Below are 10,790 nucleotides of genomic sequence, written 5' to 3'. Positions count from 1 at the left end.
ACTGCAAGTGGAGACACCACACCCAACACATTTTATCAAAGGATTGACAGACATGCCAGGCTGCTAATTACCTACAGGCCTCTCCTCTACATGTATCTCCCTCATGAGACAAAAGCCAAAGGAGGAATACGTCAGCCAAAGACAGAGTGGTGAGGAGGAAGGTGGGTTTGCCAGGAACTTGGAGATCTATGGACCGCCATTTCTTCATTTTTAAATCGTGATAACTCAGCTGAACCAGAGAATGATATGTCCTTGTAGAGAAGGGTTGGTACCACATGGGTAAAGTTGTTTCCTACAATCACATGATATCACCCTAAATTTGGGTTATTTTTGTTGCTTTGCAACCAGTTTTTAAAAATGTCAAAGGAAAAAAGAAGTCATAAATCTCCAATATGTCACATGATAGCCGCACATAGCTTATTATGTTTTACTTTATTCTGTCCTTATTACTTAATTATTAATCCTAGTTCCAGACAGTGAATTACAGGGAGTATTCACAAAGTCACCCATCTGTTGCCCCCCCCCACATACATGCTTGTGTGTACAGATACCCAGAAAAACCACGAATATTTTGATGTTGTAATCATGGTGATTTGGTATTTATTTTTCATTAATAATGGTATGGGACTATTTCTCATAGAGTGAAAAGCTCCAAAAGTTTTGCAACAGAGGCCGACTGAACTTCGGAAAGAGTGTGGCTGAAATTCTGACCATAGAGAGAAGTATTGATGCCGGGGGGTGTAAGTTGTATGCGTTGCGGGGGGTGTTACAGGGAGAGAGGTAAGACATTCCTTGTTCATTGGGTATCCATTCATAGGGTTCGTTTAAGTACTAGAGTCCTTGAAAAGCTTAGGGGCGCTTGAAGTTGAAGTTGTGTTCTGCAAAAATCTCTTCATCTACCATAACTCCTACTCTTACCAATGTACACTGTAACTCCGGCTGGTTTCTGGAACACAGTGTGAGAAATTCTTTGTGAATATTTGATAATAGCGGTCCTGAGGAAGTGTGAAATACAGATTTTTACACAAAGCCACAGCAGATGTCATTTCTCTTTCCTTCTGGGAGAAAGGGAAAGACACTTCTCTTTCTCAAAGTGCCTTGATTCTAAAGCTGGGAAGAAATTTTCTGACTCTGCTCTATCAAAATAGCAACTTCTCCTGTCTGCACCTCTCTTAGGAAGTGGAGGCTCCATGTTCAGCCTGCTCTGGGACAGATGGTTTATCAGGTAGGCCTTCTTCTTGGAGCAGACCTAGCTTCCACCAGTCAGAGTGGGGAGTCGGGTTGTGGGATGGAAGCAGGAAGGGAGTAGCCAACAACAACAATGGAACTTTGTGTCAACACTGTCCTGTGCTGATGTGAATGAAACATAAATATTGCACAACGAACCATTTCAATAACTCTTCAAAATATTACACTCTTGCATTACATTACAGGGGCTGAGTGAAGGCAACGACCTTCTGTTTCATCCCAGCAGAAGTTAATAGCAACCCAGGAGCTGGAAAACCAACTTCAGAAACACTTAATGTTTAGATCCACTTAGTGGTTGGAAAAAACAACTTTAAAAAAAAATGTTTAAGAACTGCTCCAGCAAGTGGAAACAGCAATTCCTTGTAAACAAACCTTTAACATGAAGATATTTCTCAGTGGCGGAAAACCTAACTTCATAAAATCAGATTTCTGAGATTTTTTTCAGCTCCTTGGAGACTACAAAAGTAACCGCATTCTGTCAGTTGAAGCATCAAATAAACAAATGCGAAGGAGAGATTTTTCCATATCGCGTGTCAACGGAGTACATGTGTCTGATAAAGTGCATGCACACTGGATGCACGTTTGTGGTGGAGAAAATCAGTTAGGATAAAAAGCAAGCGTGCATTCAATCCCTTCCGTTAGTAACTCCACAAGGAACGCTCATGATGCTTTCAGGTAGGACAGAAGCAACTTCAAGCTTCCCCCAGGTGTCTCCCTTTTCTGGCTATCACAGCAATTCTTTTTTTCTTTTTTCCTTATTAAGTTTACTGGTACATTGTAGGTAAACAGTACCGTTACATTCATCATTAGAATCTCGTACCTTTACATGACAGGTCTTGGTTCTTGTCTTTTCCCCATCCCCCTGTCCCTCCTTCCACACCCTCCACCCTTTCCTATTTACAAAGACTTTGTTTCTATTTTTTAATTTTCCCATAGTGTTTCTTTTCCCTTCTTTTCTTTCTTCTTTGTGAATATTTGATAATAGCGGTCCTGAGGAAGTGTGAAATACAGATTTTTACACAAAGCCACAGCAGATGTCATTTCTCTTTCCTTCTGGGAGAAAGGGAAAGACACTTCTCTTTCTCAAAGTGCCTTGATTCTAAAGCTGGGAAGAAATTTTCTGACTCTGCTCTATCAAAATAGCAACTTCTCCTGTCTGCACCTCTCTTAGGAAGTGGAGGCTCCATGTTCAGCCTGCTCTGGGACAGATGGTTTATCAGGTAGGCCTTCTTCTTGGAGCAGACCTAGCTTCCACCAGTCAGAGTGGGGAGTCGGGTTGTGGGATGGAAGCAGGAAGGGAGTAGCCAACAACAACAATGGAACTTTGTGTCAACACTGTCCTGTGCTGATGTGAATGAAACATAAATATTGCACAACGAACCATTTCAATAACTCTTCAAAATATTACACTCTTGCATTACATTACAGGGGCTGAGTGAAGGCAACGACCTTCTGTTTCATCCCAGCAGAAGTTAATAGCAACCCAGGAGCTGGAAAACCAACTTCAGAAACACTTAATGTTTAGATCCACTTAGTGGTTGGAAAAAACAACTTTAAAAAAAAATGTTTAAGAACTGCTCCAGCAAGTGGAAACAGCAATTCCTTGTAAACAAACCTTTAACATGAAGATATTTCTCAGTGGCGGAAAACCTAACTTCATAAAATCAGATTTCTGAGATTTTTTTCAGCTCCTTGGAGACTACAAAAGTAACCGCATTCTGTCAGTTGAAGCATCAAATAAACAAATGCGAAGGAGAGATTTTTCCATATCGCGTGTCAACGGAGTACATGTGTCTGATAAAGTGCATGCACACTGGATGCACGTTTGTGGTGGAGAAAATCAGTTAGGATAAAAAGCAAGCGTGCATTCAATCCCTTCCGTTAGTAACTCCACAAGGAACGCTCATGATGCTTTCAGGTAGGACAGAAGCAACTTCAAGCTTCCCCCAGGTGTCTCCCTTTTCTGGCTATCACAGCAATTCTTTTTTTCTTTTTTCCTTATTAAGTTTACTGGTACATTGTAGGTAAACAGTACCGTTACATTCATCATTAGAATCTCGTACCTTTACATGACAGGTCTTGGTTCTTGTCTTTTCCCCATCCCCCTGTCCCTCCTTCCACACCCTCCACCCTTTCCTATTTACAAAGACTTTGTTTCTATTTTTTAATTTTCCCATAGTGTTTCTTTTCCCTTCTTTTCTTTCTCCTAACCTTCCCACTTCCCCTACTCCTTTAGCCCTTTTCTTCCTATTTCACATTATCAATTATACCATTTGAAACTTATTTACGCTTTTAGTTTCTCATACCAGAGGAATGGTTCAGTATTTACAAACGTGCATCCTGCTTATTTCACTCAATGTGCAACGGTTTAACTATAAATGACTCTAGTTTCTTATTCTTTATGGCTGTGTACTACTCCATTTTATAGAAAAACCACACTTTTTTTAACCCAGTCTCCAGTTGATAGACAATTGGGCTGTTTCCAAGTTGTAGCTATTACAAACTGTGCCGCTATAAACATGGGTGTGCATATGATACTGTGGTATGATTCTTTCAATTCTTTTGCAAAGGTACCCAATAGAGGGAGAGCTGGGTCAAATGGAACCTCTAACCCTAGTTCTTTGAGGTATCTCCGTACTGATTTTCCACAGTGGTTACACCAGTCTGCACTCCCACCAACAATGGAGAAAGGTACCTTTCTCCCACAGTCCCGCCAGCATTTGTTACTAGTAGATTTCTTGATAGCAGCCATTCTTCCTGGGGTGAGCTGGAATCTCAGTGTTGCTTTCATCTGCATCTCTTGAATGAGCAGTGATGTGGAACAGGTTTTTCATGTTTATTTGCTGCCTTTACTTGTTTATCTGAGAAGTATCTGTTCATTGTAGATGTCCATTTTTGAATCAGGTCCATATATTTGAGGGGTCTGATTTTCTTGAGTTCTTTATATATTCTAGATAGTAGTCCTTTGTTTGAGGAGTAGCTGGTAATAATTTTTTCCCACATTGTAGGTTTCTCTTAGCTCTGTTGGTGGTTTCTCTGTAGTACAGGTTTTTAATATGATGAGATCCCAATTGTTGATTCTTTGTGCTCATTCCTTTGTTACTGAGGATTTGTTCATAAAGTCTTTTCCTATGCCAATGTCTTTGAGAGTTCTATGAAGCTTATCTTCCAGCAAGTTTAGTGTTTCTTTTTTAATATTTAGATGTTTAATCCACTTGGATTTTAGTTTAGTGCATGGTGAAAGATAGGGGTCTAGTTTTAATCCTTAGCAAGCTGAAATCCAGTTTTTCCAACACAATTTATTAAGAGGCTGTCTTTCCTCCAGTGAGGATGGTTGGCTCCTTTGTCAAAGATGAGGTAGCTGAGCACATCTGGAGTTGTTTCTTTTTCTTCCAATCTATCCCAGTGATCCTCAGCTCTGTACTACCATAGTAACTCTAGTTAACGCTGTCAGTTCTAAACTGCTGCATCTAACACTGAGTCGAAAATCACTTGATCCCTCAGGGGCATGAACCTGTTGCCCAGGATGGTGTTGAGGTCAGGTCAGTGCCTTGTAGGAGATCACCACCCTATCCTCAGAATTGGTCCTATCTCTGCAGAAATTACTATATTCCATAGTAGGAAAGAATTCCTTGTCCAAATGCTCACTGCAAATCTACAATAAAAAACTACTGCTATCTTATTGTCTCCAATAGCTATTCTTTAAAGACAAATATTCTCAGAAATCCCTGCAGTTTTTTATGGCAGAAAATTCTGGTACTGACAGGGCATATGCTTTGCTACTTTGTCATCTACACATTTTCTCAGGTTATTTAACCTAGCTGTGCCTCAGATTCCTTATTCCAAATATGGCATAGTTATACATGTTTCAGAGTATAAGTAACAAATATGATCAGAGAATGTGAAAAACACTTGGCATAATATCTGACATGTACTGAGGTCTCATTAAAAGAAGAATATTTTTCCTATGAATAAATTTAGTCACTACTGAAATCCCAACAGTATACTTCACAGAACTGGAGAAAGCAGTCCAAAAATTCATTTGGAACCAGAAGAGACCTAGAATAGCAAAAGCCATTCTAGGGAACAGAGACATGGCAGGGGGTATCACAATTCCCACCTTGAAACTATATTACAAAGCCACTATGATAAAAACAGCATAGTACTGGCAAAGAAACAGACTCGAGGATCAGTGGAATAGATTAGAAGATGCAGAAACAACTCCTGACATACTCAACTACCTCTTCTTTGACAAAGGAGCCAGACATCCTCACTGGAGGAAAGAAAGCCTCTTCAATAACCTGTGTTTGAAACAGGATTTTAACTTGCCAAACATTAAAACTAGACCCTTTCACCATGCACTAAACTAAAATCCAGTTGGATTAAACATCTAAATATTAAAACAGAAACAATAAACTTGTTGGAGGATAAGTTAGATAGAACTCTTGAAGATATCGGTGTAGGAAAAGAGCTTATGAACAAATTCTCAGTAGCACAGGAACTAGCACAAATAATCAACAACTGAGATCTCATCTTTTTAAAAAGTTTCTGCACTGCCAGAGAAATCACAAGAAGAGCTCAGAGACAATCCATAGCGTGGGAAAAAATGTTTACCAGCTGTTTCTCAGACAAAGGTTTACTATCTAGAATATAAAAAAATCAGATCCCCCACAATATAAAGTCCCAATTAAAAAATGGGCACCTGAAATGAACAGACATTTATCAGACAAAGAAGTAAAAGCAGTAAATAAACATATGAAAAAATGCTCAGCATCCCTGGTCATTAGAGAGATGCAAATGAAAACAACACTGAGATTCCACCTCACCCCAGGAAGAATGGCTGCTATCAAGAAATCAATCAATGACATATGTTGGTGGGGATGTGGGGAGAAGGGAACCCTTCTCCATTGTTGGTGGGAGGGCAGACTAATGTAACCACTGTGGAAATCAGTATGCAGATACCTCAAACAACTAGGATTAGAGGTCCCATTTGACCCAGCTATTCCTCTGTTGTGTACCATCCCAAAAGAATTGAAAGAATCATACCACAGTATTATATGCACACTCATGTTTATAGCAGCACAGTTTGTCATATTTAAATCTTGGAAATAGCCCAACTGCCCATGAACTGGAGACTGGATAAAACAGATGTGTTTTTTATATAAAACGGAGTACTACTCAGACATAAAGTAGGAGAAACTGGAGATACAGCTAAGTGGATGCATACTGAGGCCATACTCAAGTAAAATTAATATTACACATGCGTAAATACTGAATAGTTCCTCTGGTGTGAAAAACTGAAAGTGTAAATAAGGATTAAAATGTATAATTGATATTGTGTGAAAGGAAAGGAAGAAAAGGTCTAAAAGTGTAGAGGAAGTGGGGGATAGGGGAAAGTAGAAAGGGAAAAGAAAATATATGTGAAAAGGAAAAACATGGCAACAATATCTTCGTCAACAGGGAAGGGTAGAGGGGCCGAAGGGAGGGCTGGAAATAAGAACCAAGACATATCGTGTAAAGGTACAAGATGCCAGTGATGAATGTCACTGTACTGCATATACCTAAAATGTACCAATAAACTTAATAAAGATTTAAAAAATTGCTTTCAGAAAGTGCATGTGGCTTTCAAAAAAACGTGCATTTTTCTGGACAATGGGTCACTGTTTAGGAGGGGGTTCAGGAAAAGCAAATCTTGTGAGTTTTCCAGATAGGTGATGTTTATCTGGGTACATCCAGGTCAGAACTTACCCTTTATTATATCTGAGTCAGTACTTCCACTTTGTGTATGTTTTATAGTGTATTGAATATGCTTGCATAGACTCACATGTATATACTACATAAGTAAGTAATATAAATAAATATTCCATATTTTTTCCAAGTGGGAGCAAAATTTTTACAGCTGAAACATCCAAGTGGCAGCCAGCCACAGGTTCTTAGCATCTAGGAACATATGGGAAAGCAGGAAGAAGCCACTGAGATATAAATATTGATAGATGGTTCTAGAATCCAAAGAAAGAAGCTAGTTCAGTGAGGAGGTCATCTTGCTGTTTACCCTTGCAGCTAGAGAATTCAGTTTCTAGGTGAGAGAAGTGATGTGTCCAACATCACCCAAGGGCGGAGCTGAGCATGGACTGGGTGTTCTGAGCTCTCCATTCCGCAACTGTTTCATGACAGTCATGACTCAGTGTCTACAAGGGACTGAGTCCAGAACATGCTGTTAATGTGGGAATCCAAAACGGCTCGAACTCCTTCAATGAAGTGGTACAGCCTTTACACATAACTTACATCCACCCCCCTCTATGCTTCCAGTCATATAGTACCTGGTATGCCGAAAAAACTATATAAATTGTTGTTATACCGTTTTTCATAGAAAATGATAATAAGAAAAAAGGCTGTCTGTGTTCAAGATGGTGGCAAATTTTTGTAGTTTTGCTATTTTTGGTCTGCTATAGTTGAGTCCCAGGAGGCAGAGTTCAAGGATAGAGAGGGCCAAATGTATCTCATGCTGCCTGGGCGCTCTTTGGCTTAAAAACTGTCTCATGAAGGAACTGAAGCTCGGTGGGGTGGTGCATGCTTTTAATACACACACTCTGAGAGACTGCAGGAGAGTCTCAAATTCAAGCTCAGCCTGGAAAGCTTGGTGATTTGGTGAGACTCGGCTTCAAAATTTTACAAGGTTTTATTTTAAGGACTGAGAATGTAGCTGAATGCAAAGGCCCTGGGATCAATCCCTAGTGCTGCCAAAAACATAGCAAAATTAATTTAAAAGTAAAACACAAAGTGCAACTGCCGTAAGGCAATGGTTCTTAACTTCAAAGTTGTATCCAAATCATTGATGGACCTGTTGAAATACTGCTAGACCCTTCCCTAGTGCTTCTTGTCCAGTGGTTCTGGAGAGGGGCATAAGAATTTGTTTCTGCCAAGTCCTCAGGTGAGTCTGTGATGCTGGCTGGGGACCCCAGTGCCACAACTACGGGCATACAGTTTAGAGCTGAGTACCTACTCTTAACCATAGACTTCTGAAGTTGAAATAATACTCATTCAATTATATGGGATTAAATAAGATTGTAGAGAAAACTGAAGAAAAAGAAGGAATGAGTAGTGTGTTGGGCAGTTTAAAAGGTGTAGCTACAGCAATGAACAATTCTTTGTCTGTGGTTGTGGGAGAAATAATAAACATTATAAATAAGTCAATCAGAAAATACACAGTACTTATGAATCCTAGTCAGGAAGATAAAGAAGGGGCCAGGTATAGTGATGGGCATGTGTGCTAGATGCTTTTATCTCATTGCTGAGACAAAATACCTGACATCCAAAGTTGAAGGGGAAAGGGTTTGATTGGCTTACAATTTGTAGAGATTTCAGTCCTAGCTCCAAGACAAGGGATGGCAAACAGGCATCGCAGAGGAGAAACAACATGGCGAGCACACACACACACACACACACACAGACACGCACGCACACACACACACACACAGTAGCAAAGGCAACACGACAGACCTCAACTTTCTTTCTGCTATTTTTATCTTACTCAGACTACTTAGGGTGGATAGCACTCAGGTGCTTAATACCAGTGCCCTCAGCCCAAACCTCTACCACAAGTCAATCACACACTCTAGGTTTAACTACCTCTGGAAAACTGTGCAGCCATGACAGCATGCAATTTGAATTATAGGGTGTGTGAGAAGATGCAGTAAGAGACGATGAAAAGAGGAAGTTGTACTCCGGGCACTGGGATGGAAAGTACTGCAAACAGAAGCAACAGACCAAAGCCCAATAGACTGGAGCTCTCCTGGGGTGCTTAAGGGAAAGGCAGAAGCCCACTGTGGCTGGAGAAACAGGAGCAGCTTGGAGCACCAGAGAGAAAGCTGTAAGAGTACAGTTTCAGAGCAAGGGCTGTGATGTGTAGGAAGAACACTGGCTCCTTGAGATCATTGTAAGAACCTTGACTTTTACTCCAAGAGGGAAAAGCAGGAGAACGTTACGGTCTCATCTAAGTATCTATAACTCTCTCTGAATGCTGGATTAAAAATGTACTCAAAGGCTGAAGTGACACAGGTAAAGTAAGGTGTCTGTTGCAGAAATGCAGGCAAGTGATGACAGAGGCTTCCACCTAGCTGTTGGCGATAGGTTCTGAATATGCATCGAATACATGCAGTCATTGGGCTCCACTAACTCACTGGTTGTGTCTTGTAATAGAACCAGAGGAACCAAGACCATGTTAACGTTTTCACTACAAGCAAGGTGGAAGTGTGGGGTCACCATTCCCTGTGGTAAGCCAAAACGAATGTAGCATGTGGGGTCTACCATGGACCAATAAATGTGAAGTCATTCTCCACTATAAGCATGACTATTCTAGGGTTCAGAGAGGTGGGTTTACTTGCCAGAAGTTGCACCATGTCTGGATAACTGAGTTAGTATGAAAAATCAGGTCTGTGATTCCTCCATGGAGTCATCAGTGATGTTCCAAAGAAGTGAACCAGAGAGGAAGGGGGAGAAAAACAGGCTCTGTGGTTTTCATTCCAAGCATAGCATCGCGCCTCTTGGCCAACCTGATTGGGCTCCATCCAGGGGTCACAAACCCAAGACCCATTGGCCTAATAAGGCCTGCTGACATGTTTTGTTTGGCTCTGGAAGTTAAAAAAAAATCTCCTTTAAATGCCTTTGAGCTGGGTTTGTACTTTTCAGTTCAACCATAATACACAGCACTCCCTCTGGCTTGGGGCAGTGTCCTTCAGGTTTACCTACCTGGCTCCAGAAAATATTTGATTTTCAACTAGTGACTCAAATCCACAAGCCAGTGGGAATTCAGTGAGACAACGCTAAACAAAAGACCACAGAATCAGACAGACCCCAATTTATACCCAGCCCTTCCACTTAGCATCTCTTTGACTTTGAGTGCTGGGCCTTTCTTTCCCCCATCTGTGAAGTGGAGAGAATAGTATCCGTCTCGAACTATTTCTGTGAATCCATATAAAATATGTACTGGAGTGAGCACTAAATACGTGGTCATTGCTATAGAGCTGGTGTAAGTACATCTTTTCATAAAGGGCCAGATGGTCTCGCTCCTGACCACTGAGTTCTGCCTTTATAACATGAAACCAACCATAGAAAATACATAAATAAATCACTATGATAAGCAATGAAACTGCCTTTACAAACACAAATGGGAACTTATTGACCATGAGCCATATTTTTCTAATTTCTGTTTGATATATATATTGAAATCCCACTGCCCAAGGTGTTGGTACCTGGAAGTAGGAACCCTTGGGAAAAGATTAGGTCACGGATGTAGATTCCTCATAAATGGGATTCATATCCCATAAAGAGAGCTCTAAGGGCTGGGGATTTAGCTCAGTGGTGCTGCCACCTGCCTCGCAAGTGCAAGGTCCCAAGTTCGATCCCCAGTACAAAAAATATATTGAAATCCCACTGCCCAAGGTGTTGGTACCTGGAAGTAGGAACCCTTGGGAAAAGATTAGGTCACGGATGTAGATTCCTCATAAATGGGATTCATATCCCATAAAGAGAGCTCTAAGGGC

This window comes from Fukomys damarensis, unplaced genomic scaffold (genome assembly GCF_012274545.1).
Source record: "Fukomys damarensis isolate Sample0158 unplaced genomic scaffold, DMR_v1.0_HiC HiC_scaffold_23, whole genome shotgun sequence".
NCBI lineage: Eukaryota > Metazoa > Chordata > Mammalia > Rodentia > Bathyergidae > Fukomys > Fukomys damarensis.
This window is presented reverse-complemented; position numbering follows the sequence as displayed.